Source organism: Olea europaea, chromosome 10 (genome assembly GCF_002742605.1).
Source record: "Olea europaea var. sylvestris chromosome 10, O_europaea_v1, whole genome shotgun sequence".
Lineage (NCBI taxonomy): Eukaryota > Viridiplantae > Streptophyta > Magnoliopsida > Lamiales > Oleaceae > Olea > Olea europaea.
This window is the reverse complement of record NC_036246.1, coordinates 44,833,350-44,845,093: the sequence shown is the minus strand read 5'-3', so window position 1 is coordinate 44,845,093 and position 11,744 is coordinate 44,833,350. Positions and strand designations below refer to the sequence as shown.

Here is an 11,744-nt window from a genome sequence, read left to right as displayed (position 1 = left end):
GGACACAACACTTACAGATCTAACACTCAAGCACCGGTGAAATCTTTCAAAACTGGATTTTTCAATACTTTGGAATGAAGAAAATTATTTCAATTGTGGCTCTATGATTTTATGTATTTTTCAATGTTATTTCTTGATCCACAACCACATATAAATATAGCGATCAAAGAATGTCATATGAAATGGTGTAAAAAATTCTTGAAAAGCCACCAAATTCAAATTGTCAATGGCCATATGTATAAAAAATTGAGGGGCTAAATTTTCTGTAATTGCCAATGCGTCCGCATGCCTAAATGGTCTATGTGGTCGCATGGCCATATTTCCCTCAATGTCCACTTTTCAATGTTTTCATTCCGTGCTCCTTTATTCACTTTGGAACAACAATACAACATCGATGATCCACCTCGCCGCAACTCCCCACTATTACTTTCTTCGCCAAATCACACCTCCTATCGTCTCTCAAATTCAACCTCAGTCTCACAGTTCATAAATATGTGGGCGCGACAGCTGAACCCGAACCCGTTTTCACCTACGTCAATTCTTTCGCCCCGGCTACAGTTGCCAAAGGTATCCGGTTATCACGCCGACAATGTGGCTCCGTCCGTCATGGGTGGATTTTTTTACTTAGAAGCTATGATCCTCTAGAGCTGATGCAGTTGAAGTTTCCCCATGAAAAGGACTTATTTTTCGTGCTGGTAAATCCGGAGCAGGGGCATTGATTGCATCAGTGTCGCAAGGAGACCTGACGGGCTTACGACAGGCAGTCATCGGACAAAATAGTGGAGCCAAGGAGAGTGCCATTGATTCCAGGAATGGAGGCTGTGAAGAAGGCTGCAATTGAGGCTGGTGCATTTGGATGCACAATTAGTGGGACAGGGCCCACTGCAGTGGCTGTGACAGATGATGAGGAGACTGGCCGAATAATTGGGTAGAGTTGGTGCTAGGCTTGTTGGAAGTGTTCCCAGATAATACTACTGACAATAACTGAGGGTACCTTTTTTTTTTCTTTTTCTTTTTTCCTTGTTTGGTTGTGGAGCTTATCTTCTCGAGCTTTTACCCTTAATGGAAGTTGTAGGAATTTGTCAATGAATTGCCAGTGATATTGTCTTCCTTCATAGTCGGAGTTTCTTATTGATGCATTGATTTGCTTAATCCCCCACCCATACAAACAGGTCATTCTGGACAATTTGATTAAAGAGTTCCTGCTAAAGGTACATTTGCACATAACATCCGGATGTTATAGTGAAATCGCCTATATGAGTTTTGTATTAACTTCCAACCACCAAAGTCTTGACTATAGTTTGGATGATTTCAGTTTCTAACATCTTAAACTTAAGGTTGAAATGCTATGGAAACAGAAATAATATGAAGAATAATTATCTGGAAAGAAAAACAAGGATCTTTTCTTTGTGATTTCAGGTTGCTCTGTCTCTCTCAGATGTTTTCTTGCCTTTTGAAATGGCCTAATGAGCTGCTAGGTGGGTTTTGCTCTACTTTTATGTGGTTTGTCCTTTAGCATTGAGTCTTGTGTGGCATTTTTGGTATCACTTTTGGTGGGGATTTTACACGAGATGTGTCTTTGTTCAAAATCTGGGATCTTTTCATGGATTCTCGTCCTTTTTCACTTGTTTATATCTTCTATTTTGTGCTTATCAAGCTATGTGGTGGTTCTTGACTCTAGATTCTTCGAGAAATTGCATTGTATTTTAGATTACAATTGAGCCTCTTCTCGCGACTTGCCCTTGATTTACAGCAACATTCCTCTTATAATATTTGTGCTTCTTACTGTGAAAAGATTGCATTTTGAAGTGAACAAAAGTGATATCCTCTGGTATTTTATTGATCAGCATCTGCATCTAATTATGGTTCAGCTTTATGTTTACCGGGATTTACTTATGCCACTGGAGAAAAGGGATAATTTTTTGTGATATTGCTTATTTAAAATCTTCTGTGAACCAATTTATGGTGTTCTGTTGGGTTAATGTACAATCAGTAGTTGGAGGATTACGTTTCTTTTAACCCGACCTTCTGTTTCTTTTCCTTTTTTCTTTTAACGTTATTTTGAACTAGAAACATATAATGCACTCATTTGTCTATAATAATAGAATTTTGTAATTTATCTGCTTTATCAATTCGTATTGCATTCGTTCCACTGGCCTCAGAATGAGATTTATCCTTATGTTCTGAGTATGGTTTCTGTAATAGTTCCTAGTTCCTCTCCTTGAGCAGTTAGTTCAACACACCTGGGACTTAACGAATTGATTTTTGTCAGAAGCATTAGTTCCTTCAGTAGCTTTCGTCTTTCCATGTATATCTGAATTTTGAGACTGTAGAACCATTAATGCTTAGTTTCTGCTTATACAAGTTACGGGCACAAATTAATCTTTGTAATTTATCTGCTTTATCAATTTGTACTGCATTCGTTCCACTGGCCTCAGAATGAGATTTATCCTTATGTTCTGAGTCCATTTCAGTAATAGTTCCTCTCATTGAGCAGTTAGTTCAACACACCTGGGACTTTACGAATTGATTTTTGTCAGAAGCATTAGTTCCTTCAGTAGCTTTCGTCTTTCCATGTATATCTGAATTTTGAGACTGTAGAACCATTAATGTTTAGTTTCTGCTTGTACAAGTTACGGGCACAAATTAATCTCTGTGGTTGTTTTCTGATTTTCTTACTTCTCACGTGTGGCAGAAGTCTGCCCTGCTTCAGAATACCTCTACATGCTCGGCAGTGTACCCTCAAGCCAGAAATTGTTTCCATCTGATTTCGACGTTTCACTTCACTGTGCTGTTAGCCAAACACTCAAATCCTCAGGCCTCGAGACCGAACCCCTCAGGGAAGGCTTTATAATGTGTCCAACCTGCTTATATCGTACCCTTGTGCTCCACGACTTTTTGAATTACTCCAGGAAAGACAGGATCCAAAATTGAAATTGGTAAACAATATGGCACCTGAAATCATCGAAGGTAAAGGCTGAAGGGCATTGGATTGCCTTTTACTGGTGGACTTTTGGGAATCTTTTATATGAGTTTTCCTTTGGTAAGAGCCCATTTAAGGGATCAAGAAATCCTTTTGTATGCCAAAAAATTTGTTGTATTTCAAGCGTTGAAATGCTGTTATTTAAATTCTTTGATCCTTTTTTTTTTTTTTATCAAGTAAATAAATTAGTATTGATCAAAATTGAGTGCAACTACTCCGGACATACTAGGGCATTCAAAGCAAAACATTACAAATCTAGTAAATCCAAACCAAGTGATAGAATATAAATCAAGACGTCACAATCTTGGCTAGTTTAGAACGAGAAATATTAAACTATTGATAGTAACAAATCCTCTTGGAATAGAAGGAAACATCAAGTGTTGACAAAAGGGGTTCCCAATGCTGTATGAAGCGGTCAACAATGCTGGATAATTGCATGGTACAATTCCTTTCCCAAAGAAGTAAAATCAGCTCAGAGATGGTCCTGAATTTTCAATAGCAAACCAACTGCTGACACAGTTTCAAAATTCTTTGATCTTTTGTTGATGTGATGAGTAACCATATTGGCAAAGCCAAGAGAGTTCATTTCACAGCAAAAAACTTTCACCACCTTTATGAAAGAGTTCTGCTACACATATGGGGTCATGGTTTAAAAACAGGAGAATGGGTGATGCAACATAATTGGGTAGTTAGGAAAAATAATTTATCCCAGCACCCATCAAAGCCCCTGTTTTTTAAAAACTATCGGAGTAGTATTACGCACTATGAAAAAGATCTTCATTCAAATTTTGTTGACAGATTTCCAATATTTCAAATTGAATGTTAGAGAAATAACATTTGAATGGTTTAATGGTACATCTGTTGACACCACTGTTGGAGAAATATCACTGTCACGGCCCTTGTGATTGGAGGGGGCGTATTGGACTCCAATATGCACCCTCCAATAGATTTGGCACCCTATACAGGGCTCGTCACGGCCCCTGTTTGAATAGAAAAAACCTTTGATCAATGGTTTAATAATAAATAAAATATCTTTCTAGTTTCAACTGATAATTCATCTTAACAGAAAATAAAGATAATATTTCACTTTCACCATCGACATACAGGTTTAACTAGTGCATTTATATGTTTTGATATGAACCAAATAGGCATTGCTCGTTTCAAGGCCAACAGGAACTGTTGCGGAGAGGATCTGCCGACCAATTACATTATACATTAACCAAAAAAAAAAAAAAAAGGCAGAAATAACAACTTTATAATGATTATCCCAGGTTTGCTAACAGCAATATAATGAAGAATTCCCTGATCAAATGGGATATACATAAACCAAGATATTTACAGGTTTCTGTTAGTCTTCCAAATATTGCACAAAAATTTGCTAGAATACTTACCAAACGTTTCTCACCGGGTAAGTAAGAAGGGGAAGCACCCTCCACTTGGTTGTTTTTTTCTTGAATATTCCACTAAGACTAGGTGTAATAACTTTCTTTGTCAAAGAAGTCTTTGCTTTTTCTAGATTTCGCATGTCCTTTACTGTTTCTGGTGGATTCTGCTTTTGGATTTGGTAAATACGGGTAGATGATTCAAGTTTCTGCAAGAATTCGAGCAGCTGCTTCAGCTGCCTTCTTTTGCTCCAGTTCACGCCGCCTTCTAAGCTCTCCCTCGACCGCCTTCTTGGCTGCTTCTGCCATCTCTGCTTTCTTCAGTGCCTCCTTAGTAGCAGCTTTTATATCCTTGATCTCCTTCTGGGTAGTGTCCAACTTCTTAAGGGCCTCGTATTCACTTGCTTTCACAGCTTCTACCTGAGCCACAGTTGCTGCAATTTTCATTTCTGATAATTTTTCAGATTCTTCAACCTTTCGGCTTAATGATTCAAACTCATCTCTTGATAGCGTGATCTGGGCGCCTGGCTCTGAAGTCGAGGCTCGTGCAGCATCAGTCTTCTCAGACAGCATCTTGATTTGATCGAGAGCTTTAGTCTCAGCTGCCTTCGCTTCTTCAGCTTTTTCCAATGCAACTATCAGTTTCTTTTCTGTTGCTTCCAAATCAATTCGGGTGGCTTCTGCTTCTCTTACAAGTTGTTCTGCTTGCTGTTTCATTTCTTCAGCTTGATGTTTTGCATTTTCCATCTCCAATGATACCTGGTGGATGGCAGCAACCATTTCATTAGAAGCTCCTCGTACTTTGGTTTCTTCGGCAAGGGCTTCTTCGAGCTCGGCCTTGGCTTTCCGAAGCTTCACATGCAGATTACCCGCAACAGATTCTGTTACTGCTTCCTTCTCCTTCAATTCAGAATGCTCTTTTTTAACGTTATCCAATTCTAACTTAAGGGTCTCCACCAGGCTTCTCAGAGTGTTCCCCTCGTCTGCCATTCTGTGTAATGATTCTTTAGCACCATCCAACCCCGAAGTAACCTTCTTCACAGAATCAAGATCTGAAGCGCTTGCATTATCCATCTCTTTCCGTAGCGCTTCGATTTCTGACATAGTTTGAGCTAGTTCTGCCTCCAATTTCAGGGTGTGGTCAGAGTTAATCTCTCTCTTCAAAGCAAGCAATTTGTTCTCAGATTCTTCAAGCCTGGCTTTATAAGACTGCTTGTAGACATCCTTGTCAGCATAGATCTTTGCTTCCTCTTCCCGAGCTTGTAAGCTTGCCATCCTCACTTGCTGAATCGACTCCTGTACAGTTATGATTTCTTTAGATAGCTCATCAGCTCTCTCCATGTTTGCTTTAGTAGCATTCTTGGCTTCTGCTGCTTGCTTGGTGGCAGAATTTTTTGCTTCCAGGGAAGCATCATATTCCTGACGAATTTTCCGCAGCTCCTGCTTTGCCACATCAAGTTCAGCAATTATGGCCTTGTTCTGAACCTGTGTAGTTTCATGATCCATTTGCAAGGATCCATCTGTTTCTTTTGAATTTCTGTTGCCCGATTCTTCAAATTGCTTTGCTTGGATCTTAGCTGCTTCTGCAGCCTTAACTGCTGAATCCTTCGATTCGTTGATAGTTTTAAGTTTATGTGTAAGATCCTCAACAGCCCGTTTAGCCCTTTCGATCTCTACGAGAGCCTGCTCTTTAGTGGTTTCAGCATTTTTCAATTGTTCCTTCAACTTATTCAACTCTTTCTTGGCCAGGTGAAACTGAGTCTCTTTTGCCAGCACCCTCTGAAAGTGGAAAATATAAGTACTTTGGCAACAAAAGACATAATTCCACGAGTTTAATGGAAGTGGAATAAAAACATTTAACAAGTTTAATCGGGAAAATTCAGAGCTTTCTGAACTCTTAGGACATGTTCAGTACGTTGTACTAGAGAGGACTCATCTGTATAATAGCAAGATTTTACATTCTTTTTCTTAACTCTCTAGAGTCCAATCCCCTATACCAAACATGCTATTAATGAAAATGGCTATCATCTTTAGCAAAAATATTCGGAAAGAACCATAAACAGCTATGCGAATTGTTGTTTGAAATTCTACATGTAGACATTTGGTTCGTGTTTATAAATTGTTTATAAACACTCAAAGCCTTTTTCAATGTAGATGATGATATCTATACAGATTGATCCTTTACATATCGTACAATGAAGTACCACATGGGTTGATATCTAACTTTTTATCTACACATTTCGAGGGACACACAAAAACAACCCACTTATCCACCACCAATTTTTATCCATTTATAATTTAACCCTTTATATACAGTGTTTGTACACCCTTTCCAAACATGCTTTAGATTACTTTCTTTAAAACATTTCTTAAATAGAGAAAAATATTTTGCTATAGTAACAATTGTTCAATGGAGTCCAATTGAGTGGATTTATAATGCAACTAATATTTTCTATGCATCAATAAGAATTAGCCAAAATCTACATTTACTTGTGCCAAATCAACACTAAACATGTAGCGTTGCTTAAAGTAATCCTAGAGAGCTTGGCAAAACCTTCAGTAATTTAGCCTATCTATGGCTCATGTTTTTAAACTAATTTATAAACACTCAAGCCACATTTTATCCACACATTTCAAGAAACCCACCACCAACACTATCCACTTATCCACAACACATTTCTATCTATTTATAATTTAAACTGTTAATAAACATATCCCAAATATGCTTTTAACAAGTAAACTATAAGTCACAGAATGGTTATGTTAATCAGAAACTTCTTGCATGAGTCCTAAGTGGATAATCGTTAATGCTATACCCACCATTTTTTAAACTCCGCCAGGGATACTAGTCATTCCTTAGTGCATGTTTGGCATACATATTAGACAATACTCAATATTACAATCAAGAAAATTTAGTTTCTTTATCTTTCTTAATATGTTTACGGGGTCTAATCACCTTACTAAACATGCTATAAGAGGATAAAGATTAGAACATATAAATATCTAGAAGGAAACAGAAAAATGATGTAGTATACTTCAGCAGAATGTGGTTTCGACTTTTTAATGGCAGGTTTTTCCCCTGAAAAGGTGCCTTCACCAAATAAAGTGACAGCATCTTTCACAGATTGAAATGGTGCACTAGTGTCAATCTCTCCAACCCCCGCTTCAGTAGATCCTTTGGTTTTTTGATAGTCTTTTGCCACCATAATTCTTCACGTGTTTTTAGGCCAACTCTCAACTGTCAAGAACAAAGGAAGTAAGGGTTAGAAAAATAATGACCATAAAAAGGATCACTACTCCAAATAAACAAAGCACGTAGGTAGTATCATACTAGGACTCTAGAGGATAAAAGTTTGCTTCCAAGGAAAGAAACTGACACACAAAATATACTATCACGTTGGCAAACTAGAAATTCATAGTAAATTAAAAAATAAAACCAAGATGCACATGATTTCACCAGAAGCTTCCATCAAGCACAAGGATATAAAAAAAATAAAAAATGAAATAATTGGGGAGGTGAGAGGAAAGGCTCCTTTTTCTTTACAATCACGTTACATGTACAGGGATTTTTGCCAGAAAATTTCCCATATTGCCACTAGGCACATTTTCAATGAATGTTGGACGAAAAACAAATTGAAGACAACCAATCAAATGCTACTAGGGGTGGCAATCGAGCCGCTCGGCTCCTAAAAAGATGGCTCGTGGGCCGAGCATGCTTGTTCGCTAAGTGAGCTAAACCCGCTCGGCTTACCCCCAAGAGAGCAGCTCATGGGCTCGTAAAAAAAATGGGAACAAAAGAGACATAAAAAAATTAAAATATAAAAAAGTTCTTGAGCTCATGGGCTCAGCTCGTGAGTGGAGCTCAGATCGTGCTTGAGCTTTGACGAGTCGAGCTCGTGGGTAGATGAGCCAAGCCGGCTCATCCCGGCCCATTGCCACCCCTAAATGCTACCACCTCATCATCTGTAATACTTCGTGTACATTTCATTTGTACAAGAAGCTTAATTCTTTTTTTAGGATACTCCCGAGAATAGATCCAGGGGAAACGGGGTGGGACTTGTAGCTTAGAGGATTTTAGCATGTGACTACCAACTACGGTGTCGTAAATACAACACTTAGCAGTCCAATCAATGATGATACAAGATTAAAATACGGTCCATTTTAAAAATTCAACTCGCAAGGGGTGGTGTGCTGTCTCGGCGTAGAAGAAATTCAGCTCGTGTCAGTATGAGCTTCATCATCATTTTGTCAAAGTATAACAAGTAATTTTTCAGAGAGATGAAGCATACGAATCCACAATAGACACCTCTCCTAATTTTTCCCTTGAACAAACAAGAATATGTGTATCAATATTTCATATGGCCACACAATTTAGTTTCTCACACAGATCCCTGAAAGTGGCAAAGAGAAATTATTCCTAATCCACTTTTATGACCCAATATTATCCGGTTCTCACACCTATCATTCCAGATGGTTGTAAATCTGACATTTAGTAAATTCTTCTATTATTGCAAAATCCTTTTACAAAAGCAAGGTAGACACCCCCTTCAGATGAAAGAAGTATTCTTGCCCTGAAATTGACTCTGGAAATAGATCTGATAGCATTGTTTAAAAAAAAAAAGATATTTTCAATCATAAAATTCACAAATGAAGATATTATTTTACCATCTCGTATGTGAAAAAAAAATAGTAATAATGAGTGACATAAAAAATCTTCTGAAAACATACAAATTTTTTCCTGTCCCTGTCTCTCAAGTTGGAACATGCAAAAGTTCATAACACTCGTACTAAATCCCTTGTTGTGCATGTATGCTTTGAAACACAGGCATACATCTAATTAGCCATAAAATAAACATAGCAGACAAACAAATATACAAGATTTCAAAAGCTCCAAAATGCATAACTGCTGACATATTATTCATTCATTCAGCTTACAATCAGAATCATATATGCCGACATGAAGAATTTCGTCTCTTCAAATACAAGACAATTTGATTGAGTAATTTCAAGACACTTCCATTTCTCCCACTTTTAAATGCAGAAGATGATTCTCAAGAAATACCATTTCAATTGTCCCAAACCACAGAAAGATAGGCATCGGTAAACTTGCACGAAGAAAATAGCAATTGCCAGGAAAGTAATATTTTGTCATCAACTAGGAAAGAGATTAAGATCACTGGGAGATTAAGAAGAAAATTAATCCAAATTGTCATATACTTAGTATTAGCTGTAACTACGTATAAAATGATTGAAATGTTCAACTTGATTACGTATTGAGTCTATGGACCAAACTTTACCTGAAAATTTATGCTTCTTCAGACTTCTTAATCATGAATTTCTCAAGAAAAATTAAATGCAGATACCTGAAATCACATGAAACAAAATAATAACTCACTCAAATGTGAAAGCAAAAAAGTAAAGTAATAATATAACAATAAATGAGCAGGAGGTAATAAGAAGTACAAGACCTAATAATTACCCACTCAAAAACCCTAATCATGCCAGAGAGGGAACAAGGAGACAAAAGGTTACCATAAACCCTAGAAATCATCAACACTTTAAGCCCCAAAAAGGGTTTTCCCACAGCAGGAAAAATAAAATAAATAATTAAATAAAAAACACGTGAAGAAAATTTTGATCAGCTCCCCCAATTTCCAATGGTCTTCGAAAAGTCAAACCTCTTATCAGAATCTCAGAAGCTCAAACAAAAAACCACTAAGAAAAATCCAAGATTCTGCAAATCTAAAAGCCAAGAAAATCACCTCACAGTATAAGCAGCCAAAAGAACACAAAAATGGACCCAAGATAAATTTTTTTTACTTTGTAAATAACTCAGAAAATGACTGTCAAGAATGCAGTGCAGAGTTCGAAATTTCAAAGCTGTTCTTTTTTCCGTAATAATGTATAAAGACAAATTTTTTGCTTATTAATGAGCAAATCGGAGAGGAGAAAAGTAGTGCCACGTCAGCAAACAGCACCGGGTAGACTGACTTTTGAGGTACAGAAAGAAAGAAAAGTGGTGCAGATTTTCCAAAAAGCAAACAGGGATGGGTTTGTTATTATTTTTAGGAAAAATAATTATTTTTCCATTTTCTTTAGGTCATTAGAAATTTGAATTCTGAATTTTCTTTTGAAACACTGCATAATAAAGATAGCTATTTATGTACCATAAATAGATGAGAAAGTTTTAGTAATGTTAAATTTTGAGCAGTGTGCAAGCAATTCATGGCCTACAGTTCATGTTGTTCCTTAAAACAACACTTTTTTTTTTTTTTAAACCCCTGCACGTATAGGTGCAGTTTTCACACCCCTCATTATTTGGAGGCGGGATCCACATGTATTTAAAAAAAAAAAAAAAAAATTGTAGAGCTCGCCCTCACTTGTTTCTTGCATGGCAGAGACCTGTATACTTGTAGCTTCTCTCATTTTTTTCCCCGCATGGGTGAAAAAGTAGAGACATTTGAAAATGAATTCAAAACAACGCAATTGCCTAAATTTCTGCGTTTTAATAAGTTTGTTAGATAATGGTATAATTCGATGGGAGTCATTAAGAATTAAGGTTGAATAGTGAAATGTATTGCAAATTTGTTATTTGTCAAAACTCTAAAAAATTTTACCCCCAATTTTGAATTCATTTTATAAATTCAATCAAAATCAACATTAATTTCAATCAAATATTCATAACTATTACTCATTTACTATTCACATGTAGTGAAATTCAATATTATCCCAATTCAAATTAAAAATGAATTGTGAATGCGGCCTTAAATGTGTCTCTCCATGTCAATGGGCCCGTGATTGAGCCCTGCTGTACAAACATGTCAGCTAGTAGGCCCATCCTCAAATCATTTATTTTATTATTTTCCTAAAATTTTATATTACAAATTTTTAAAAATAAAAAAACAAAAGGGCTCGCCGACCAAGCCAGCTCACCCTTCTACGAACAAGGTTGGACGGGGCTAGTCCCTTGATCAACGAATCAGCCATGGCCCAACTTGTAGAGACAAAACAATATTTAGAGCCCCCGGGCACATCCAAGTTGGCGGAACAATCACATTGGGGGGCTCTGGAACCAAGTGTGGGGAGTTCGATTCCTGGTTGGAGCAGCCAAGTGATGTAATAACCAGAGGAAGGGTTGGAGCAGCTTGGTGATGTAATAACCATGGAGGAGGGTCCCTTTGGGGAAGGAGTAAAAGCCATGTGGGAACCTGGGAACCAATAAGGGCACAACCTGCGATTTACCTCCACTAGTCACTGAGGGGCCGGGGGCTAGAGGTCCAGGATTTAGTCCGGCTAAGCTGGGACACCTGGGTTATCAAAAAAAAAAAAAAAAAAAAAAATATTAAGAAAAAAAACTAAAAAAGAAATTTTATTAGAAA

General features: G+C 37.2%; 1 long non-coding RNA gene and 1 pseudogene across 1 annotated transcript; one reads left to right on the top strand and one right to left on the bottom strand.

The window, feature by feature from the left end:
• The first annotated feature begins 284 nt into the window (after positions 1–284).
• LOC111402488 lies at positions 285–3,132 on the top strand. The gene is made up of 2 exons (XR_002704289.1): positions 285–1,478; positions 2,696–3,132. It is a non-coding gene; the product is annotated as an uncharacterized LOC111402488 (long non-coding RNA).
• A 952-nt stretch (positions 3,133–4,084) lies between these two features.
• LOC111402486 lies at positions 4,085–10,477 on the bottom strand (annotated as a pseudogene).
• Positions 10,478–11,744: the final 1,267 nt, after the last annotated feature.